Source organism: Anser brachyrhynchus (genome assembly GCF_964034855.1).
Source record: "Anser brachyrhynchus genome assembly, chromosome: 17".
NCBI lineage: Eukaryota > Metazoa > Chordata > Aves > Anseriformes > Anatidae > Anser > Anser brachyrhynchus.
In genome coordinates this window covers 13,307,571-13,330,001 of record NC_137710.1, presented here as the reverse complement: position 1 = coordinate 13,330,001, position 22,431 = coordinate 13,307,571, and the positions used below count along the sequence as shown (strand labels likewise).

Genomic DNA, 22,431 nt, shown 5'->3' with positions numbered 1-22,431 from the left:
CACACACACTCTGAACTTGCATTGTCAGCCTTCCCTGTAAAGCCCCTCCTGGGAGGTTTATGGCTGACTCTCTACAGCTTTGCTGATACAGCGTGTAATGTTTATACCTGCAATCAAGCATTGGCTGAGCTGCAGCCTGATGCTGGCAGCTTCTTTCTCTCTCCCTCTGCCCCCCTTCCCTTACAACCCCTCTCTCCTGGTAATAGATCACTGTAGTACAGACGGTGCTGATTTCCTATATAAAAGTTAAAAAAATGGCACTACTCAGTAGCCAGAAAAACTTGTATGTGCTCTTCCCAGCAAGAAGGAGGTGGACCCAGGATCTGTATTTCTTCTTCTAGATGATTTATAATGTCTTCCTCCCCTGCACTGCTGTTTTCCAAGCCATTTCATAGATTTTGAGATTTACCAGATTAGAGGTTCATCTACAGTTTATAAACCATTTTTCGTTCAAGCAGAAAAGGAAGGTTAGTTTCTTTTTTGGGTACTTAACAGATATTTTCTCCAAAGTGGCCTGCAGTTGTCTCAGAAACATTCAACAGAATTTTTACCAGCCCACAAAGCTACCTTGCACTTTTCTGGCAAAAAAAAAGAGGCATTTGAAACAGGGGCCCCTTCTACATGTGAAAGTGAGGGTAAGTCAATTGGATAAAAACTTGAAACTAGCATTACTTAAACATCCACTATGCAGACAACTATTTCAACTTAAGAGGGCCTTATTCATGTTTAATTTTGGTTTACTGCGTATTCTGAATCCATGTTAGCTAAACCAAACTAAACATATCATACAGACGTTTGCCAACATTTGAATAAATGAATTTGAAGTCACTCTTTACTTAAATCAATGCAGCTGTGAGTGAAAACAAGGCCAAATGCACTCAGTCGTCTTGAAGACAATGCCAACAAAGTGCAAGAAGTAAGGTATCGTGTGCGTTTTTCAGGGTTTCTGTATCTGCAAATTCTCAGCTGCTAGCACAAGGAAGCGAGTGAAGTTCGGTTTCAAATGCCATGGAATTAAGAATGTCATTGTTGTGTGCATTTTTATTTATTTTACTAGTCTCCCTGAAGTATATACCACTTTATGGGATGATGTTAGGTCACCGTTTGTCTACGTTCAGTATAAACAGGAAAAGGTAGTTGCCATGCAGCTGCACATTCAGATCTTTGGGGGTCGTCTTTCAGCCACACTAACAGAAAATGCAAGGAAAAGCCCAAGAATTCAGGTTCTGCTGACAGGTGAATCTTGTGATGCTTTGAGGATGTGTTTTGACTAGATGACAGAGTTCAGGTCTGCTTGAATCTCCTGCAAGATCTCAAGAACCTCTTCTGACCAGCACGGTGATCCCACCGAGACCACTTGTCAGTGGTGTCTGCTGTGTAGTTAAAAAAAATCCTCTAAACTGAGCTGAGTTTGTTCGTTTATACTGGAGGATTCTTGCCCGATTAACATGGGCCTAAGGGAAGTAAGACTATCTTAGTTTTATCTTTTACCAGAGAAAATGTTTGAGGGCCGTGATTTTATGCAGATCTAGGCTTTATTTATATTAACAGAAGATACTGATGGTTACCCAAAGTCTTTTAGGCTGACAGCCAGATTTTTTTTTGCTACTTCTTTAAGTTTACAAAGGAGCAGCAGAGATACGGAATCGAATCGGCCTTGCTGGTAACACTGCAACACAGAGAAAAAAAGAGTTGAGTATATTCTCATAATAGACTTCAATCAGACGTGTTTTGAAGCTTCACAGTCAATATAGCTGCTGTTTCTAGAGCTTAATCAACATACAAAGGAGTCTTGTCACCCTGATACACTCCTAGAAGTTTCTGTCTCGGCTGTGATTTGGGCTTCCACAATACAATCAGCTTCTTAAGTTTCCATTTATTATTTATTGCAATAACTCAACTGAAAGATGAATTTCCTCTATGAAGCCTTTAGTTTCTTGGATTTAAAGCCTGCTATTCAGCTGGTTTTAACCAGGGGAGACTGTTAAAAGGCTGCTACTTCACAAAGGTAGCAAACGAGCCCACTATTTACCTATTCTGTCTCTTTTACATTTCATCCCCCTTGAAAACAGACCTACTAACAGTCGTGTGATCCTTGGCCACCAAACCTCATCTTCCACTTTGGTCTTAAGTAGGGCTGGGAGCACATCTTTACCCAGTGGAGAATATTGATACCCGATTTCCTAACTTGTAATGCAGCACTGGGCTGAGTTTCCTTGCGGTACTGGAACAAGTGTTCTTGTAGCTGAAGTTGCTTTGCACTGTAGTCAGTGTTACTTATCGGATGCTATATTTCAAATATTCAAAGGACAGACATATGTTTTCAGTTCAGAAATACTTGTTAAAAGCTTCATTCTAATTTAAGGTTAAATAGTAACAAAATTCCCAAGAGAGAGTTCAATGTGTGTGTGTCTTCCTTAGAACAGGCTCTAGCAGCTGTGAAAATAAAATAGCTACTTCTTTAGCAGGCTGTTAGAGCAAAATTAGCTATCTAAAGCACATAAATAATCTGGTAGTTTGGATTCCTGCTTATCAACATCAGAATAATGAATTCGTAGCTTATATTTATGTGCTTGGCTCTCAAGGCATTGAAGAAGAAAGAAGTTTTCTCTCCCCCAAATGCTACTTTCAGGTAAGAGAGCTGTCATAAAGCATCTTACCTTTCGTGCACGTTTGCAAACAATTACTCTCTGTTTTTTGTGTTTGTTTTTTTTTTCATTTGTCCCTATTCCATCTTTCAGTATTGTGGCCTATATAGTTTGAAAGATACTTTAATTTCAGTAAGACTTCTGCTTAATGCTGTACAGCTTCTTCAGGGTTGACGAATTTGGAGAGAAACCTGAAGGTGTCTAGTGGTTGCAGAAAGGCGTTCTGAATTGCTGCACGTGCCATCAGGGAACGAAGGGTACGTGCTGGCTAGGTATAGCCTCTCTCAAATACTGTGCTGGTGCATCATGGAGTTATGGAAACCTTTCCAACCAGCAGCTGCACAGCTAATGATGTTTTGGTGCGAGTAGCAGAGAGGAATGGGCAAAATGTCAAAGGTGTGGCTTGCTGTGTCCTCCTTGCCTTTAAGCACTGAAGCTTCATTATGTGACTCACTAGTTATGTGTATTGCTGTTCAGATCAAAACTGCTCTCAAAAACCACACAATGCTGACTAAAACTCGCAGTTCGTGGCAAATTAACTGTCAGGTTATGATGAGACCTCTGCTGAAATGAACCTTTTAGTTCGGAACCTCCGTACAAAAATCAAGAATTTTCAGTCTAAAACCTCAGCAAAAAGAGAAGGTGCTGACAAACAGGGACCCTTTTTTGTTAAATTAAGGTGGGAGTCTCGGCTAAAAGAGCCTAAATCAAATCTAATCCCATCCATGTGTCAGGCTGGACAGAGGATGATGTCTCACCATCAGCTGTTCCATCAGATGTTGATCTATTAAAATAGGAGAACCTATGTATGGCTCTAATGGAGAACTTTGCAAACTTACCTTCTGTGCATGGCCGCAGAAAGAGAAATGCAGACAAATAGTGAAATAAGTTGTTACCATTCCTGCCCATATTTTGGAACAACGTGGACCTTCTGATTAGTGCCACGACTCACTTCCTTCCTAGGATTTGGCTTTAACAAAATGCAGAGTGAAAAAACAAGCTCCTCTGGTAACACATGTGCTGGTGGCACAATACCCCATGAGAATCTGAAATGGATTCCTCTGTGCAGGCTGGCTATCTTTGCATATCCGTCATGGGGCTGGATTTCAAAAACTGCTCAGCAAACAGCACGCTGATGGCTTCTTGCGTGCGAGGCAGTTTTTAAGAGGTGGCCATTTATATGTGGGAGCTGAGCTGCTTTGAAAATCTGTCCCTAGCTGTCAGCGTTCAGACAGGCTGACAATCCCAGCCTCTCTCACATCGACATTATCAGTCTTAGCACAGATGATTGAATAAACTGGCTGAAGCCTGCAGACTCCCTTCAGGAAGAACTAGCTCACAGTACAATTGGGCCCTTTACAAGACAGTTCAAATGTTTTTGTATAACAAAGTGTTGATAGCTGTCTTCAAAAATAGAAAAGCTTTTTTTTTTCTTCTTTTTAAAATGAAGAAAGAAATTCTTCAACTGATGGCAATAACCATGTAAACCACATAGCTGATGGATTTGGCAGGCTGCAGCCACAGCAGAGACTGGCCGTATCTCCATAGATCTTCCACTCTTTTGATTTCTTCTTAAATTACCAAAAATATGCATCTTTGTGGAGGGATATTGAGAAGGGAGTCGGGCAATAAAGTTAAATAGTGTTTTTAATTATGTTTGCTTCTGTAGCTTTATGAGTGTGCATATGCGGGGTTGACCAAGGGATATGAGGCCAGATTAAGCACTCGAACCACTGTAAATCTAAAACTTTCTGCTGAAAACCATGAGCAACTCCAGATTTATCTCATTTTAAATTGCACACAATTGCACCTGCAGTGTTTTAAGAACTGACTGGGCCAAGATGGTATTCTGAACAGAAGCTGAGATAACAAACTGCTTTCCTCAAATGTTTAATTTCGGACCCAGCTCTGAGTCTGTATATAGCCCATCAAGGCTGCATAATTCTATCAGAGGTGCCACATTTTGGATTTGCTCCCCAAGATATTTCAACTTAATAAGGACAAAGTCCATTAATCCAAAGATAGCAGAGTGTTAAAACAAAGCTGAGCTGAGCTCTAATCCTGAAGATTATAGTTTCAGGAGAAAGATTTAATGTCATCTCAGGGTGGTTGCCTTTTTTTTTTTCTGTTTTGTTTTCAGGCAAACTTCAAAGTGGCTCATTAGATGCCTTCAGAAGTCATGAAGATGAAATGAGTAAGAAGCGATTCAGGCAAATTGTTGACTCTGGAGAAGGGTTTTAAAAAGCAACATCACAAAAGCAAAACCCCTAGGGATAACTGTAATTGCATATCTAAAGAGAATTTCAGAGCTGCTCTGCCAGCCCCACTTAGCTGAGGCACCTTCTCTTCATCCTGGGAAGGGCTGATCCTTTTTGTCCTGGCTTCTCAAACATCAGTCTAAATTTCCCTTGACTGTCTAAATTTCCCTTGACTGTGTCATAGTGATTGAGCCTCACAGACTTCCTGTGGGAAATGCTTTATGCTCCAGAGTAAATTCGCTAAGGAGAGACATATTCAATATCTGTTTTTTTAAAGTGTTTAGGAACCCAGGCAATTTGATAGCTGCAGAAGAAAAATGTGTGTATTTTTTGCCATTTTTGTAATGTCTATTTGTTACTTTAAACAGTCCTAGTATAGGATGAGAGCAAGAAAAGAAATGGAAAAGAGAGATTCTCTGATAGATGGTTTCCGTACTGCCAGAAGTCAAGTCCTTGGGTCATGTCGAGCAGTGAACGCTGTCCTTTGGGAGCACAGACTTTGCTCTTTCAGGTGCAGCTGAGCCCAGCCTTCCTTGGCACGCCTGTTTTTTTGTAAAAGCACAGATAACAGAGAGTCTCTGCTGCGTGACCCTGTTACCTGGAGCAAGTGCAGGCACATGCTCACTGTGCCCGCGGGGCAGATCTGTCAGCCCTGCCAGCTACTGGGTTAAGACCAGTGGGGCAGCAGGCGTTCCCGAGCCAGGCGTTTAGGGACACGGCCTTTTGCAGTCCTGCAGAGCCTCTCCAGCTGTCCTGCACGCCTCTGGGAGGTGACCCAAAGGCCGCGCGGGATGTGCTGCGTGGCTCTTCGCAGCATTTCCTGACCTCACGGGTCTCTTTCCCAAAGGAGTGAGAAGGGCTGTGGTGGTAGGAAGGCAGGCAAGCGGCTCCTCCTTGTCTTGGTGAGACTGGCACCCAGCCGTGCTTCTCCTTTCTGACCACCTTCACCTGGGTTACTGAGAGCTCCCCCTTTTCTCAGCAGTCCCTTTGAGTCTTTGAACCACAGCGAGCAGCAGAAGAAAAGGAGGGGAGCTGGCGAAGGGTGTTTTCTTTGCTGCTGCTTCTCTTCTCCTTGCAGTCCCCTTTACTGCACGTACAAGGAGCAGGTGAAATTTAGGATTGGCTGAGGACAGAAGTTCCACATGTCACACACCTAGGCACAGGCTTTTTAAACTTCAGTTTTATAGTAGAAGAAGTAATTGTACTCCGGTTACAATGATCAATGGGAACAGAAAAAGGCAAGTTTTACAGGGAGAGGGTAATACCTTGTATTATGCTTGCTGATAGAGCTGAAAAAACCCAGGCACGCTTTCAGGCCGAGTCCCTTGCTCAGTCGCTCACGTCTTGTGCCGCTGGGTGTGGGCCCGAGGAGTGCCACTACCAGCGGCAGCCAGACGGTGCTGCTCTGGCCTTTGGATTATAGGGGAAAGTGCAGGAGAGAAAACAGTGGAAAACAGGCGCTAGGGAAAGAACGATTTGTTCCAAAACATTTGCTTTGTAACAGGGTCATCTATAAATTCTGGGATTTCCTGTTTGCTACATGGCAAGCTTTCTTTTTTTTTCAGGTTACAGACTGGAATAATTTTATTACAGCTCATTATGAGCGTCTATCCAAGCCCGGATTTGCAGCCTTTGCACAGAAATTTCCCAGCTTTTGTGGGTTTTAAGTTGTATCCTTCAGCGCCATCCTCTTGAGCTGTGCTTTAATTTCCTTTGGGCTTTGGAAGTGGTGAGATCATGGTAGTTTTAGGGGGGAAGCATTAGACATATTAATGGGTTCTTTTCATGCTGATGTATGTTTGTTCTGGATACCAGAGAAGCAAAACTTAAATACCACAAACTGGAAAAATAGTAAATTTAATACAAGGAGCCTGATTCTGCATTGTGTACATCTTGTGAATGCGTTGGCTTGACTGGGAGGTGTCAGTGTTCAGGAAATACAGGTTTTAGGCTACAGCTGGCCAGGATGTTTAAAAAAAAAAAGTTTATGTTTCAGAAAACACCCATTAATGGGTCTTCTTTGTCAAGAATGTGGCTGGGGAATGCTGTCAGGGTTGTCCCTTGGGTCCAGACCTTCTACCCTTCTAGCTTTAGCTAGAAGGAAGACCTGTCCCAGAACACTATCCCATAATAATAAAAGCCTCATGTTGAGAGAATTTACCTGCGGTGGTGCAGATCTAGGTCAGGTCAGAGGTCCGGAGCAGGCAGACTGACAATTTTCCACATGAGTGCCTTGAGTACGCGGACATCTCAGTCTCTTTCTGTTTCATGGAAAACGGGGGAAACAATCAAAAATACAGCCTAGGAGACCTCTTAGCTCTTCGTGATGATAAATGAGACAGGAAGAGGAAAGAAATTGCAACATTTTGGGAGAGAAGAAAACTGTTTTCTGCCTGGCTATAACATGAGATACGCGCTAGCGCTGGTGGGACGAGCACTCAGAGCGCTACCAATGTCTTCGGTCAAAGCGGTTGCGTATGGCTGACCCTATAGTGCACAGGACTTTGGGCAACGAGAGGCCCTCCTGCTGGCCTGGGGAGCATGTACGGGTTGCATTTATAACGAGAGAAGGATAATTTTTTTTGTAACCCGGGAGCAAATCTTCCCCTATCTCAGCTTGAATTTTTATCAGCGATACAAGGTTACAGGAGCTCTGAATGCGTGATTTAAATACGTCTGTTGTTGAACATGCTGGGAGCGTTTTGTCTTTATGCTGAGTTTAGCAAATGAGATTCTAGTCCTTGACTGGCATTATTAGGGACTATTGTAACAATAATGAAAAGAAGATGATTAAAATCTGCCTACTAGTGGCAGGGAATGGTGTTACTGTGCAGTGATAGAAGTGAGCTGGTGTGCCAAGTGTCACACATTCTCCACTGTATTTAAAATGTCCCTCACTGTTGTAAGGTAAAATGGAATTTTTGGAAGAGCTAAAGTGTGTAATTGCTGTTTTTATTTTAACTGATGAAATAGCTAGCTTCTTTTCACATGGAGCTGATGCTTTCCATGAAAATTTTGTCTGTGTTAACTTTGATAAAAGCTTCTGACTATTTTTGGCAGCAATTAAAAGCATTCAAGAGATGCCTGTCACTTCAGCTCACATATTTCCAGAGGGTACTTTATTTGTGTTTTATGAAAGAAAGAGAAAACACAGCAATATGGCTTCTGCTTAACTTTAACTATCTCGCATCTTGAGGCAGCAAGTGACAAGCAATTTTTCTTCATTGGAGGCTGTCCTGGATAGCACAGCATGGAGCTGCTGATAGGATTTTCACAAGAAAAATAGTAACACCTAGCATTCACTAGCACCTGCTGTCCAGCAGCCTTAAAGTGCTTGGGTGAAATATTTATTTAGGATTCATGATTATGAAAATTGTAAAAATTTATTGAACTAGGTTTGCAAATTAGAAAGTTAATTGTTGTGTCTTTAATACTCAAAATTACCGCTAATTCAGAAAGTTAGCGTTTTTGAAGGCTTGACTTGGAGGAACTGAGTCCTGATGTTCAGGGCATATCAGCCCCTGCTTTCTTCAGGAAGGGCTAATTGCTAAGCAAGAGGAGAGTTGGAGCCCCAGTTCTCCAAAATTAAGAGTGAGGTGAGAGACACTGCTGCTGAAAGTTGGTGTCTAGTAATTGCTCAGAGGAGCGGCCGGTTCGCGTAGTAGTTAAGCTGAGAATAAAACTTGGATCTATTTTATCTGCAGGATCCTCTTCTCATTCAAGTATTTGTAAAGCTTGTTGAATACATCTCTGTGTGGATTGTGTGGGCGGAAGTATGAAATGTATGTGTGGTATCTCTGTGATAAAATTTAGCTCGATGTGTGGGTATAAGCTAAAAAAACAGTAGATCTGGGGTACAACTATGCTGAACTCATCTGATAAATGATATATGCAGCTTCTAAAAGTGGTTGTACTGCAACAACCAATGCCTTGAGCTTCCACCAAAACTCTTCCTACCTCTGCATTACGAATGTTAAAATCTGTAAGCCAGCTATGTGACAGCACTCACTAATTAATACGGTGATGAGCCATCTGAAACCACGAGAGCAGTGGCTCCTCTCCAGGTGCACTGCAGAGCTGCTCCTGAGCAATCGGTGCTGACTGCGGGCACTGCCCCACCACACTGGTACATACATAGACCTCTTCTTCTAGCACTGCAATTCTTGCCTGAATTAAAAGTCACCACATGTAACACATGGCCAACATCTGCTACTGGACACCTCTGCATTGGTTCCTGCTATGCACTAGTGCAGGAAGTAGGGGGGAGAAATGCAGCGTGATTTTAGGAGGGCCTCACCAACACCACATGAGGTATCAGTGGTCAAAACGGTCGGCACCGAGGCTCTCCTGCGTGAGGGTGCAGTCGTGTGGGCTGTGAATGGCAACAGGGAGGTGTCTGAGGTTGAGAAGGGGAACGAGGTTGGAGATGGGGTGTTGACTGAGCAGCTTATTTCCGTACAGTTCAGGGCTTGGTTTGGGCTACGCGACCTGGGCAGCTTATCTGAAAGCCCTTAAGTCTGTTTTGTGGAGGACTGAGCAGGATGCTGTGGTTACATCTGTACCATTCTTGGAGCCTTGGGTTTTGTGCTCGTGGTGCTGGCACCGTGGTTAGGACGGGGGCAGTATGTCGTTAAAATTCTTCCTTGCTACATTGCCTGGCCTCGTCTTACCCCAGTGTTCAGCCATGGCGGGGTGCGTTCCTGCCGCAGGAAGCTGTGGTTAACAACGCGTCAGGTGTATTGCGGCAACTCTGGAGTCCTGCGCACAGCCCAGACCCGCGTTCCCCAGACACTGTACAAACGGGGATAAGAGCATGGTTCACAGCTCCAGCTCCTCCTGGTTCTCTGGAATCGCATTGCTGCTGGTCAAGACTATGGGAAGGAGAAAAATCCCAAGAGGAAATGGTTCATCTCCGAGCAGGGCAATTCTGAACTCTGGCGTCCAGCTGTAACTGTATTTAAAAGAATAAGGTTCCCTGCATGGCAAGGCCGTGTGCCAGGTTTTTTTTAAATGAAATATATAAGCGTAATTTATGCAGTATTTCTGTTAATCATGCTTGCTACTTAAGATATCCATTAAAGCCCAACACATTAATTTAATTGAAAAATTCTGTGGGAATTGTATCAGATTTTTTCCCCCATTAAATTAATATTACAGCCTTTAAATAGAATTTCTGGGCACCCGTTGTTGTTCACAGAACCACTATGTGAATTAATACCTGCTTGCTGCCTCGCTTGAATGTCCACTGTAACTTTTCTTCTTCTCTTGCCCCCGTCTACTCCCTCCTTCCCAGCCTACGTTTAATTATCCTCTTCATTTTGATTTCTGGGGCCATTAACATGATGCTTTCTGCGTCTTGCCACAGGACCCTCTTCGCTTATTTGCCACTTTGGGCCTCTCCAAATTAATCTGCTGGGGACTGCTAGGTGTAATTCCCCGGGCAGCAGCTGTAGGATGAGGGAAAGGGCAGCTCACTTCCCTCAGCGGCTGGGGAGAGGTGAAATGAGATTAAGGTTGTTCAGGACTGACCTTTAATTGGCCCGTTTGGAGGCAAAATGAACGCTGTGCCCAAGGCTTGAAGGGCGTCTCAGCAGATCCATGGCAGGGATGCTGAGAAGCCTGGTGGGTTTAGCCCATCTACAGCACATGCTGTGTAGAACAAAACCATGGGCTTTTACAGAAGGACAGAGAGACACCCCCTCATTTCTCCTTCCTCCTCGTCACCCAGCCAAAGGATGAGGGTGCTGTGTGCTTCCCTACGTATTGCTACTCTTTTTGGAAGCTAGGGGACCGTGATAAATGAGGTCACGTAGCAGACGCCTCGGTGCTGGTCACATTCAGGATCAACAAAGCACTGCAGATCTTCCACTGGCTACCTAAAGAAGCCAATTCATTTTTTTTTCTTTTTTTTTTTTTTTTTTGCTTGTGATCGCTCAGCTTCCCCCATTTCAGGTGGCTGTGTTTTGATTCCGCCCTCTCCCAGACTTCAGCTCTTGTTGGAGCAGTTTCTGTGCAGGGTGGTACTGAGCTGGCCAGCAGCAATGGAGCCGGAGCCCTTTAAGAAATGAGGGCATTATCCAAGTAGCTGCTGAATCTGAGAGTCGTGACTCGTATGTGCTGGAGCGCCGAGGGAACAGCTTGTGCTCGCATTCAGAGGAACAGGTGCCACCGCACAACTGGGGACGCCGTGGACACAGGCGAAAGGAAACAGCAGCGTGGCCAGCCCGGGTTCGATATTGTTCCATAACCTGATACAGGCAATGGGCTGCAATGTGGGGTTCCACTTATTAGCTGTCCACCTGCCTGTCACCCTCCCCCATCCTTTCCTAATTAAACAGTGAGCTCAGATTTCCCGGTCTGGATCAGCAAAATCAGGAGGGGAGATGGCTCTGGTTCCTGCCCTGTCACCCAGACACAGCCTAAAAAGAACAGGACAGTGCTCAGCACAGGCCCTGGCCCCAAATAGGAGAGGTGCACGAAGTAGGATTGCATCTAACTGAACAGCTTCAGGAGCCTGTTCTTGAGTTTGAGGGTCACTGTGTTTTGCTTTTCGTTTTCTCTAAAAAAGCCCAAGTTGTCGCCTTCATGGTTATTTTTGCATAACAGCTGTGTTTCCGGTGAGCAGCTGGGGGAGCTGCCTGACTCAGCAAAACTCCGTTCTTAACTGTCAAAAAGTGCACTCAAGCAAGACCAGGAATGCTGCGGGCGAAATCGTGGGTCCTCTCTGCTACCTCCCGCAACCCGTGAAGAGCGAGGCGTTCGCTCGCACGGATGGCGGTGCTCCGACTCGAGCGACACGAATCATTTGCTCTGGGAAGCGCGCCCACAGAGGAGGAACAAGTACCTGGTCTTTATTTCAGAAATACGTTGCATGCATCAGTTGGCAATGTCTGTAAAAGCGCTCGATGGTGTAGAAAGAGAGGAGCTGACATGAGGCTGGGGTGCTGCAGGGAACCGAAAGCTTCTGTCAGTAGGAGCAGAGAGCATTCGGTGCTTGCCGGGTAGCGCTGCAGAACGAACCGAGCCCTTTTTGCACCTCAGCCCTGTGACAACGTGCAACGTCTCGTGTGCGTCTTGAGTCGCGCTTTCCAGACAGGTTCAGCATATCCCTTGCACGGGGTAGCATCCGAGCTCTCCACATGTGTTACTGATTTGCGCAGTGTTTACACGCCGCAGTTGGGGGATTTTGAGCGGGTGGATAAGAACTGGAGAGAGAGGAGGCTAGGAAGACACTTTTGCCTAGTGGTTTGAGTAATGGAATAAGAATAGGAAGATTGTATTACCAGCTGTGCTTTTGACCTTGGACAAGTAAACTCTCTCTGCCTCTTGGTTTTCTGCCCTTTGTCTGCATCGCCTGTTTAGACTATAATTCTGTGATAGAAAGGTGGTCCCTCTGCATGTGATTGTGTAGTGCCTAACAGTCAAAAACTGAGTTGGTGGAGAACTTTTCAGTGCTCCTATGCTACGAATAAGTAACAAAAATAATGTAGAAAAGGATCTGTTTTGTAAAACAGCGGGACTTGCATGAACAGCAAAATACCAGTTAGAGCGAGGAGGAATGAGACGTCTGGTGTAACTTGAGTCCACCGTAATAAGCAAACTTGAATTCCAGTTGCAGCAAGTTTGTTGGGGGCAGCAGGAAAGGAACTTTCCTTGTAAGTGTGAGAATTTGGCTGTTTCACAAGGTAGAAGTTTAGGAGGAAAAAAGCTTCTTTAATGGATTAGATTTTCTGGCCGCACCTCAGTTTGGAAGTGAGTCTTGCGGCAGCTCCCAAGTTTGTAGTTGATGCAGGAGAGTGAGAAAACCCCCCTGGGAGCACACAAACCTTCCCTGACTCATATATCTGTGTGTGTCTCTAGCCTGTCGAGGAGGCAAGGTGTACTTCACATTCTGGGTAGAACTGACCGAATTGTGAGCCTGGCACAGAAGGCATCAGGGTTGGCTGCCTAAGCCAGCAGCCCGGGCTGTGAACAGTCCTGCAGTTGTTCAGGGCAGTCATTCTGCAGCTAGCACCAGGCTCAGGAGGCACCGTGTCCTCACTCAAAGTATCTCAGAGCACGCCTTGTTTTACAGGGTCCCTCTTGAGATCTTACTTCACTAAGCACCTGCAGACAGCTGGCACCATTTTGATCTTCACAGCCTGGCTAATATACCAAGCCAAGTAGTAATGATGCCGCAGCGCTCCCTCCTCCTTCAGCCCGGCTTCACATTCCACAGGTAATGACAGAGGTGGCCTTCCTGATCCCAAACACTCTCTCGTATACAATTAGGATTTTACAGCAATAAGAGCTAGCATTTGTTTACATTTCTTCCTATTAGTAACTATTGCATCTTTCTGAAGACAGGAGTAGGAAAAAAGAAAAAGAAAAGAGGCTGAGGGTTCAATATGATTCACTTCAGCCGGCTTCAGAATGACATTTCCCTCTGTGGGTAGCAGTGACTCCTTACACACTTGATTGCTCCATTTCCTCCCTAACCCCCTCAGCAGACTTTGTTTTATGCCAACTCATACAGAACTCTCAGGAGCACAGGAAGCCTTGTGCTATGTAAGAAGGACTCAAGCCCTTTCACATGCTCTTGCCTCATTTGTGAAATTAGATGCACATGTAGCCTAAATGCTAAGCGTGCTGGTCCTCTAACAACAGGTTAGTTAAAAACAAAACCACCATGGTCAACACGTGTGTGTATACATGTGTGTGCATGTATATGCAGAGGGAGAGAGTGCTTTGTTATGGTTTGAGTTGACTCAGTGGGATTTGCAGCCAATATTACTTTTCACAGGGCTGCCGAGGCAGAGATTTGAACATATGAATAAATAACCAACATGATCTGCTACACACAGACTTGCCGAGCCCAGTACCATGGATATCACACATGGTCTCAATAGGAACAAAGGTCTCAGAGGTTCTTCTAAATTTATCTGCTCCGGTCCTCTGCTGTCGCACACAACTACATCTCATACATCTGTTCACTCAGGGAACTGTAGCTGTCATCCCAAGCTATGTACTTTCTTCTGTCTGTATTTTGTGAGGAAGAAAAAAAGGCCTGTTTTCTGACTTATGTGCACACAGAACTGAGAAAAAAACAGTTGTTGGTTCATAAGATCTTTAAAAGTCTCATCAGTACATCACCATTTTGCTGCCTGGGAAGACTCACTGCTCGTCCTCCACTTTGGTAAGGCAACTCTTCTGAACAGCAGGCCACCCCTCTTTAGGGTTAGTCCTGCTTATTGAAGTAGAAACTTGTTATTTAATCTAGGGTTTTTTGGGGTGTCATAGATGTCATGGCTTTTCTGCAGACAGTGCTAATATTTTTGTGCTCACAGATTAAAATTCGTATACTTATTTTTGAAAAAAATATATACTGGTACTGAGTAAGCAAAGACATCAATACTCTGTTTTAGGGGGGAGAAAATGCAAGGGAAGAAAAGTAACTTGGACAGAGACAAGAACTTCTTTGTTCTCACTCTCATAGATCTGAACCTTCACTGGAAGCTTCTTGTGTAAGAATCAGAGGTTTTATTGTAGTGTGTGACAATTGCTTTATCCATTGGGCTGAATTCTTGAGTTTTGCAGTTAAATTTGGATATCAAAGAATCTGAAGTAACAGAGTAGAATGCTCTGATTTTTTTAAGTGAAAGAAGATGTAGGTTAGGAGTATCCTATGTTATTTTTCCTATCTACCAGTCCTCTTCTCTATTACTCAAAGGTCAGAGTTTACTCTATTGAATCTTCCGATGCAGTGCACTGAGGCTGCCTCGTTTATGACAAGCACAGGCTCGTGGTATTGCGTTCAAGCAGACTGTATTGTATTTGTCTGCTATAAAATATTAATTAGATGGAAATATTAAAATAAGTGGGGAAAATACATTTCAGTCTCATGGAGCGAGATTATCACATCCAAACACTGGAATCCAACCAAGGTACGCCTCTCTGTATGAAGTTTTCTGTTCAGGCTTTGAGATTAGTACACTGGCTATTGTTGCAAAAACCCATGTTGAAGTGTCTGATTGTGTCTGAGAACGTCCAAAGTTATACAAATGAAATTAGTTTTTGCATTTCTCCCAAATGCGTTGGGCAGGTCTTTCTTTTTGGACAATATTTCATGTATGAAATACATGTTTTAGGGAGGAGAAAATCTCCTCCTTTTTATCTCCTTTTTTATCTGCATTTTGGTTCTAATTCCAAATGCCTCGACGTTCTCTTTTGAAATTGAGGATGTTTTCCATATTTACGAGCTGTGTTTTCAAGTTCACACAACCAATGAACCTGAAAGCACTAAAAGGCAAATATGTCTGTCAATATCTGACTCAGTAGGAACATTCAAACTTAAGAAGCTTAATGTGCTCAGAAAGAAAACAGGGAGCAAAAGCCCTCAGATATTTTCCTCTCTTTGTCACTCACAGTAGGCCAAATTCTGCATCCGTGCATACGTTGTACGTGTATAACTGATAAAACCTCGGTGAACAAGAGATTGCACCGCACGTAAATAAATGAAAACAGAATGCAGAATATGGATGAGAAATGCAGAAACAAACTGTTTACCATTCACAAAGCCAGCACACAAATATCTAAGTCCCATGAAACATCTCTTTTATGGGCATCCAACCTGACTTTGCCAATACTCTAATAACCTGCATGGTTAACCGTACTCGGGATATGGCCAAGTCTGAAGTTTTCTATCATAATGCGTGCCTGAGCCTACGTCTGTAGAGCTACATACATGCACAGATCAACAGAATTTGTGTTTGGCCTTTGAGTGTTGTATGCGTGCTTTGGTGTGCCTGTATCTGAGTGTTTGCACTGCCATCCTTTCTCATACAGGCCAATGTCTGAGCTATTGCTCCACATCTGCTCTTTAAATGATGTGGATGTGTCCTTCCTTATCTTCTTCCTCCTGTGGCACGTAAGTCTTCCAAAATCCCCGAACTCTGAGCCAGTGGTGAATGCCTTGAGGAGAGAGAATGCAGAAATATTTGAATTGCTTTGAGACCGTCCTGTTCAGTGCTGAGGCATTTATAACAGAAAGGACTGCTCCCGGAGATATTTCCGATTCCTGTGAATTCGTGTGAAGGTCTTTCAAATCAGCAGGTATCCATCCTTCTGCAAGTGCCCCACAGTGACGACTGGGATGCTTGATGAGGCCTGCTCCCCTAGTGCCCCGTTAGTGCCCTGCTCCAGTTTTGGCACCTGAGCTCTGTAGTCGGTGGCAGTAAGACAGTTGCACTTCCTTGAATTCCTTATTTTGTGGTGGCACAATTTGGCATGGAGTCACGCTAGTCAGAAATTGGTCAAAGAAGAAAAGTGTAACTTTACTGAGAAGGAAATGGAGGGAAAGAAGAAGAAAAAAAAATAAAGAAAACCAAGCCATTAATTATACAAATTTTTTGGAAGTGCACTTGATATCAATACAAGTATAAATATGTAATAATACCATAGAACAGAAGGATTTTCTAAGAAGTCAGAAAGCAGAAAAACAAATGAATGCACAGCGTGAAATCGAAGAGCACCATTTAGATGCTGAATACTCAAACATAATTTTAACCAAGTGAAGTAACTAATCCGACAGATTAACTGCTGTATTGAGAAGTACAGCCACATGCACGACTGAGACCGACGTTTAGAAAGTGGGTATAACAATTTTACTCTCCATCTTCCACCCGAGCCTTCTGGGAGTGACTTTGTGGGTGCTTTTTTGCTCAGGCTCTTTAGGTACAAAATCCAAACCAGTCTGTGTCCAGCAGAAAGGTGGAGGGAAGCAGCTGACTTCTGTGCCAGAGAACAGCAAGCCTGAGGCAGCAAGATGATTTAATGGGACAATTCTTATGTCCTTCTCTCCAATTAACAGGGAGATGTTAGAAACTTGGCTCCCAGACAAGAAAGGTACCTTCCTATCCTTGCCTTTCTCACCTGCTAAGGGAGAGGAAATTTCCTTTGTATATTATGCATGTTTGCATGTATACGCGTGTCCCTATTCACAGATGGGCATACAGTTTACAGAAATTTGTGTTTTTAAATTTGCTCATTAACACAGTTCACACGTGATATTTATATTTTCCCTTCTTTTCCTGATGTTGTGGCTCCCTCAGATCAAAACCTTCCCAGGACGGGCTGCTCAGTCCATTCTCTACATCCTTTTCCCTGCAGGATCTCCCACCTTCTTTCTAATTAGGTGGAAGAATGAACCCTACCACTCAAATCAGTCAGTGAAATCCACGGAACCCTTTCCCAGCAGGTTCAGCACAGACTCCCCTATTGCATTTTAGCTTAACGCTTACAAGCTCTTTTTGGTTTTTCCCTTTGTCTCATTTATCTGCAATTCTTTGCTCCTTATTAAATCCCTAGCTGTCCTGGGATTATTTAGCTGCATGAGCAGCTTTTCCCCTTGCCAGAGCCCTGCCTGTCAAGGCAGGAGCCCTTTAATACAAGGCAGTCATCCATAAAAGAAAAGAAGGTGGAGAGGGTACAAGGATTCACACCAGTGGAAACAAAGGCAGGTGATGGGCGCCGGAGCTGTGTGCTTGCTCTCTGATCTACCTTGCCTTCATGCCCTGAGCACGGTGGCTTTAGCAACATCTTTGTCCTCTGAAAGCCTCAGCCTGCAGAACACAATAAATAATGCCTCAGAGCAATGTGACCTGTGGCAAGCAGTAAGCGATGACATTGTCAGACACACACAACTGTTGAAACAACCAGACTGTAATCATCACGCCGTACCCACAGAAAGACATTTGGCAAATGAGATTCCATTTTCACATTGGTCTGTGCCGAGCATGTAAATTTCCAGCGGGACAACCAGCATTAGGGATGTGTAATTGATTGTCTGAATTATAATAAACAAGCTGTGACAGGTGATCATCCATCATTTTCCTGCTGCATGTTCCAGCAGCACTGCGAGAGGGGGAGAGAGAGAGCTGGAACGCGGATGGGGAAAATGAAAAGTCAGATTCATATGGAAACAGAAAAGAGGGGGGGAACAGAAAAAAGGATCGGGGTGGAAGTGAGAGGAGACTGCAACCATGAGAAAAACAACACAAATGAAAGAGACCAGTTAATTCCTGTGATTTGTTAGACATTTGATTGAATTAAAAAATCCCTTCTACTATTACTGCCCTTGAGAACTAGAGGATTTGCTGCAGTGGCTGGTATTTGGAGCTAGGAACGCTAAGGAATAAATACAAAGAAGAGGAAAGCATGAGGGAGGAGCTGTGATTAGAGCAGAACCAATTACAAAAAGTGTGTCTGTGTGTGTGTATGTGTGAGAGAATGAGGACTCCCAGCTTAGCCTCCTCGTTCAGGCTTAGGCACTTCAATCTGTGACTGAGCGGTCAAAAACACTCTCAGGTTTTTATGACCATGCTAAAGAGAATGCTTTCCTGATGCCTTAACGCTGTAAAAGCCTGTGGTTTACAGTGATGCCGTCTCAGAATCAAAGTGACCTGAAGGATGGTTCTTCCCTAAGGCGGGGCGTGGAGGTGCGAGTGGTTGAGCTGTTTGTCTCCTGGGCCAGCCTTGTGAGCAGGGAGCTTACCGGTCTTGGAGAGGAGTGCGAAGACGCGTTGAAAAAAATGAGGAAATAGTGCCTCTGAATAGATCGGGCGATAGATTGGGTTGGTATTTTCCTGAAGACTTACTGGCATACCTCATGCAAATTAGAGTGTGAGGCTTTCCAGTGCTCTACCCTGAAGATGACAGAACCTCTGGCAATAATTTGTCACTTCAGTATCCCCGGTTTACTTGGTTATACTTGTTGTCTATACAGAATGAGTGATCAGACATCGTTTTATAAATGTATGAAATTTTGCATGTCTGAGGCTTGCTCATGGACAGTTTATTGCCATTATTTGACAATCACTCAAACTGCAGTTGTCACGGTGTTGTTTGCATTTGCTGGTTGATCAAATGCTCAGGCGTTTCCTGTACAGCCTTTTGCCCATAAACATATGAAATTTACTCTGTACAAACACAACACTGACCAGAAGTTGTGGTATAAATGTTTATGCAAAATGGGTGTGAACAGAGCTGGTGCAAATTCACCTACTTGTGTAGAAGACTGAAAACAACTGTGGGGAAAATTCTTCCCATGATTGTAATGAAATTTATGAGACAATGATATTAAATTCTTTAAATCAATTGTAACGTGATCAAATAGCTGTAGTAACGGGCTCCAGACCATGGCTTGAGCTTTAAGGTTAAGCTTCTTTCCAGAAGGTAAAAATAATTGCATCTTTCTGTGCAATGACTGACTTGGGTGACAGATCTCTGCCTGCTACTTCTCTGCCCAGTCGTCAGGTTTGGTCCCGCCTGGCGTACCGGAGATCCGTGAAGCGGCGGCCGTTTGCTCCTCGAATTCTTTAACAGGAATTTGGTTTCGGCATCCGACTTCACTGCGCGAACAGAAGTGGTGGAGGGAAGGCACACCGTAAACCACCGCTTTCGGTAACTACTTTCTAAAACCTTTCCTACGAAGCAGAAATGAGGGTGGGAACGGAAAAGTTTTGGAGCAAAGCAGGTTGTGCTCTGGGCAGAGACTTTCGGGATCCAAGGCAGACTATTTACCTTCTCCCTGCTTTCTTTTCTGCTCGTTAGTTTGTGACTCAAGACGAACATGGGAAGGGGTGCAGCCGGAGACAGAGTCTCTAAGGAGGCTATCTCTGACAAGGGCAATGGGAGACAGTTCGGACTGGGAAGCTGCAGAGTGCTGTGCTGCCTGGTGTTTGACTGTAAGTAACTGCTGCTGGCACGGCAGGGGTTTATTTTGGCCCAGACCTGCCCTGGGAACAGCAGAGAAGCTAACGCTCTTGGAATTCTCTCCCTTTACGATTCACTCAGCGACTTGGCTTCAAAAGAGAATTAAAAAAAAAAAAAAGAAGGAAATGTGTCCAAATATCGAAGCCAAGGTTTGTATGTGAAACTGTGAGGAGGAGATTAAAGACCCAACAACCCTGATCTCCCTGAGTAGAAAATTTAAAGGGGGCTGGAAGGGAGGGCTCGCGTACAGATGGAGGGAGATGAACATTTGGGGGCAGTGGCTTCTATTCTGAAGAGCTTGCTCAGCCCCTTATGAAACACACTTGTGATCTCTGGAAAGGGAGTAGCCTCCTTCCCAAGCAAGCACACAAAACGTGCAGTATTTGTGCAGGGAGAAGAAAGCACTGAGAGGCTGTAGGGAAGGAAGCAGCAAAACCTTTTTTTAGGTTGTGTGTTTCTGACCATTCTGATTTTTGTTGTTTCCATTAGTGCTGCTGCTGTTTCCCCCAGGCTGCCCTCTTGCTTCCTTTTCATCAGGCTGTGGTGTCCTTGGTCCGAGTGCTCCTCTCCCGTGTAGGAGGTGAACCACAGTGTACTGAGACCGCAGTGAATTGAGCAATGGCATGAACAAAGCAAACTGTGGGATGAATGTCACCAGATGTGTAATGGTTAAAACTGGTTCAGATTAAAATATCAGCTTCAGGAGTTGTTGTTGTTGTTGTTGTTGTTTATTATTATTTTTATTGAAATTACTACAAAGCTGTTTGGTTAGCTCACATGGGACACGATTTAGCTCATGTGAAAGCAATGTAAAAGTATGATTTTCAGTATGGGTATTATTTGTTATTTTGTTTATTTTTGGAATAGAGGATTAATTATGTATCCTAAATACCTGTTTCAGCACATAACCAACTGATTCACAAACCAGTGGCAAATGCTGGAACCTGCAGGTTATGTGCAAGCCGTGCTGGATAGATTTTATTAGTGCCGAGATGGTTTGTGAAAGGGCAACATAATAACTTCCATTGAGGAAAATTATTGTAAATGATATTGTGTATAATACCAGGCTTTCATGAAAAAACGGTCTTTTTTTCCTCTTTTTTTCTTTCCTTTGTCCCAAGCCAGATCATCTGTTAAGCTGGCCATGACAATATTTTTCTCCTCGTTTTTGTATATAAACAGAACTGAACACAGAGTAGAAATTCTCTGCAGCCTTAAGATATCCATTTTTTCACTTGACCTTTATAAAAAGTCAATTTGTGCTTTGTTTCTTTAACATGAAATCTAAAATGCCCTCCAGTCACTTCCTTGCAGTATTCATTTTTGACCATAAGGAAAGCAATTCTGCATTTGCTCTTTTGAGGAACTGCTAATGCTCAGGAGACAGGGGATTCATTTCTGCCTTTTGTTTATACTGGAGAGTTCAGGTTGCAAAGATCTGGTGTCACCACCGTAATGTCACTCACTCTGCAGTTAACTGTATTGCAGAATGTCAATGTGAGCTCAACTGGAGAGAAAGAATGGATAACTGTAGCTTGAACGGGGACTGAAACCCCAGAGTTCTGATTTTGCATCTGTTGCTGACAAAAACAAGTTAGGCATGCTACTTAGGTGAAAAATGACATCTCTATTCAGGTAACTCACACTTTGGGGATCCCCCACAACGACACGGTGCGTCTGCATTTTTGGAACAGGAAAATGCCTATATTTCCAGACAGTGGCTCACAGGACCTTCTGCAGGTCTGCAGAGCTACCTTGCTTCATGGGACAAGTTTTCTGGGTTAGAGGAGTGTCCTCTGAATCAATTTGCTTGTGTTTCACAAAAAATCACGAGTTTCTTTTTCATAGCCTTTTAGGTATTCTGGCTCTAGAGCTTCAGTAGGAGATTCAAGCTCGGTGATTTTTTGTGCCATTAAAAACCTCTTTCTGCATAAATCTCATTAAATTCTTTAGCAGTCCGTTGGTGACTTCCATTCATGTGTCATGAAAACCCCTTTTAAAAGAGTGCTGCCCTACTGTGCCTCACCAGGTAAGTGCTCCTCCACCATGTGAGCTCTCCAGCTAGGACCTAGGCCTTGAAGGCTCATGTCCCTTGACCTTGTTCCTCACACCGCACCCAGAGTGCATATTTTTGGACAGAAGTATGCATGCCTTATCATGCCAGCTGTTGCTCAAGCATTCACATGAAACTCAGAGTTTCCAAAGAAGATGCTGCAGTCTATAAAAGCTGATGAAGAATTGCAGATTGCTGACAATATCACCCATCCAGCCAATTGCTGCCTTAAATTTAAATACAATTACATTAGTAGTGCGTGGCACTGGGTTGAAAACAACATCGGGGTGCAGTTGATCAGTTGAACCAGTGTTTGTAGTTGACCTGTGTCTTGGATGCCTTAGAAAAGCTAAAAGGTCAGCAGTATTACATGAATTGAACACTATCATCTTTTACAGGCTTTTTTCACATAACAATGATTTAATCACAGACTATGTTTTGAGAAATTCAACTATGGTATAGTATCCCCTAATTGTCTAGTGTTCTAAAAACAAAATTAAGACAAGAAAATTGTCCATAAAGAATTATCTCGACGAGTATCTCGTCTTTCCAAACTTTCTGAGCTGTGATGATCAAAATTTTGCATGCAAGGTATTTTAAGTATTTAGTGATCATATGAGTCACTTAAATGAGGACATCAAAACACTTAGTGAACACGGATGCGTTAAATCTTCCAAGACTCAGTGGAAGAAAGTGAGTGTTATTGTGCTGGAAGTCTGCA

The 22,431-nt window shown here is 43.7% G+C and overlaps 1 protein-coding gene across 6 annotated transcripts in view; it reads left to right on the top strand.

The window, feature by feature from the left end:
• Positions 1 to 22,431, top strand: part of LOC308179437 (uncharacterized protein) — a 131,272-nt gene that overhangs the window by 30,230 nt on the left and 78,611 nt on the right. For 4 of the 6 annotated variants that reach the window (XR_013940367.1, XR_013940368.1, XR_013940369.1 and 1 more), the window contains exon 1: positions 21,697 to 22,403. The exons of the other annotated variants lie outside the window; for them this stretch is intronic. The gene's annotated coding sequence lies outside the window, so the exon portion shown is untranslated. Of the gene's footprint in view, positions 1 to 21,696; positions 22,404 to 22,431 lie in introns of those variants that run through there. 6 annotated transcript variants of the gene reach the window in all.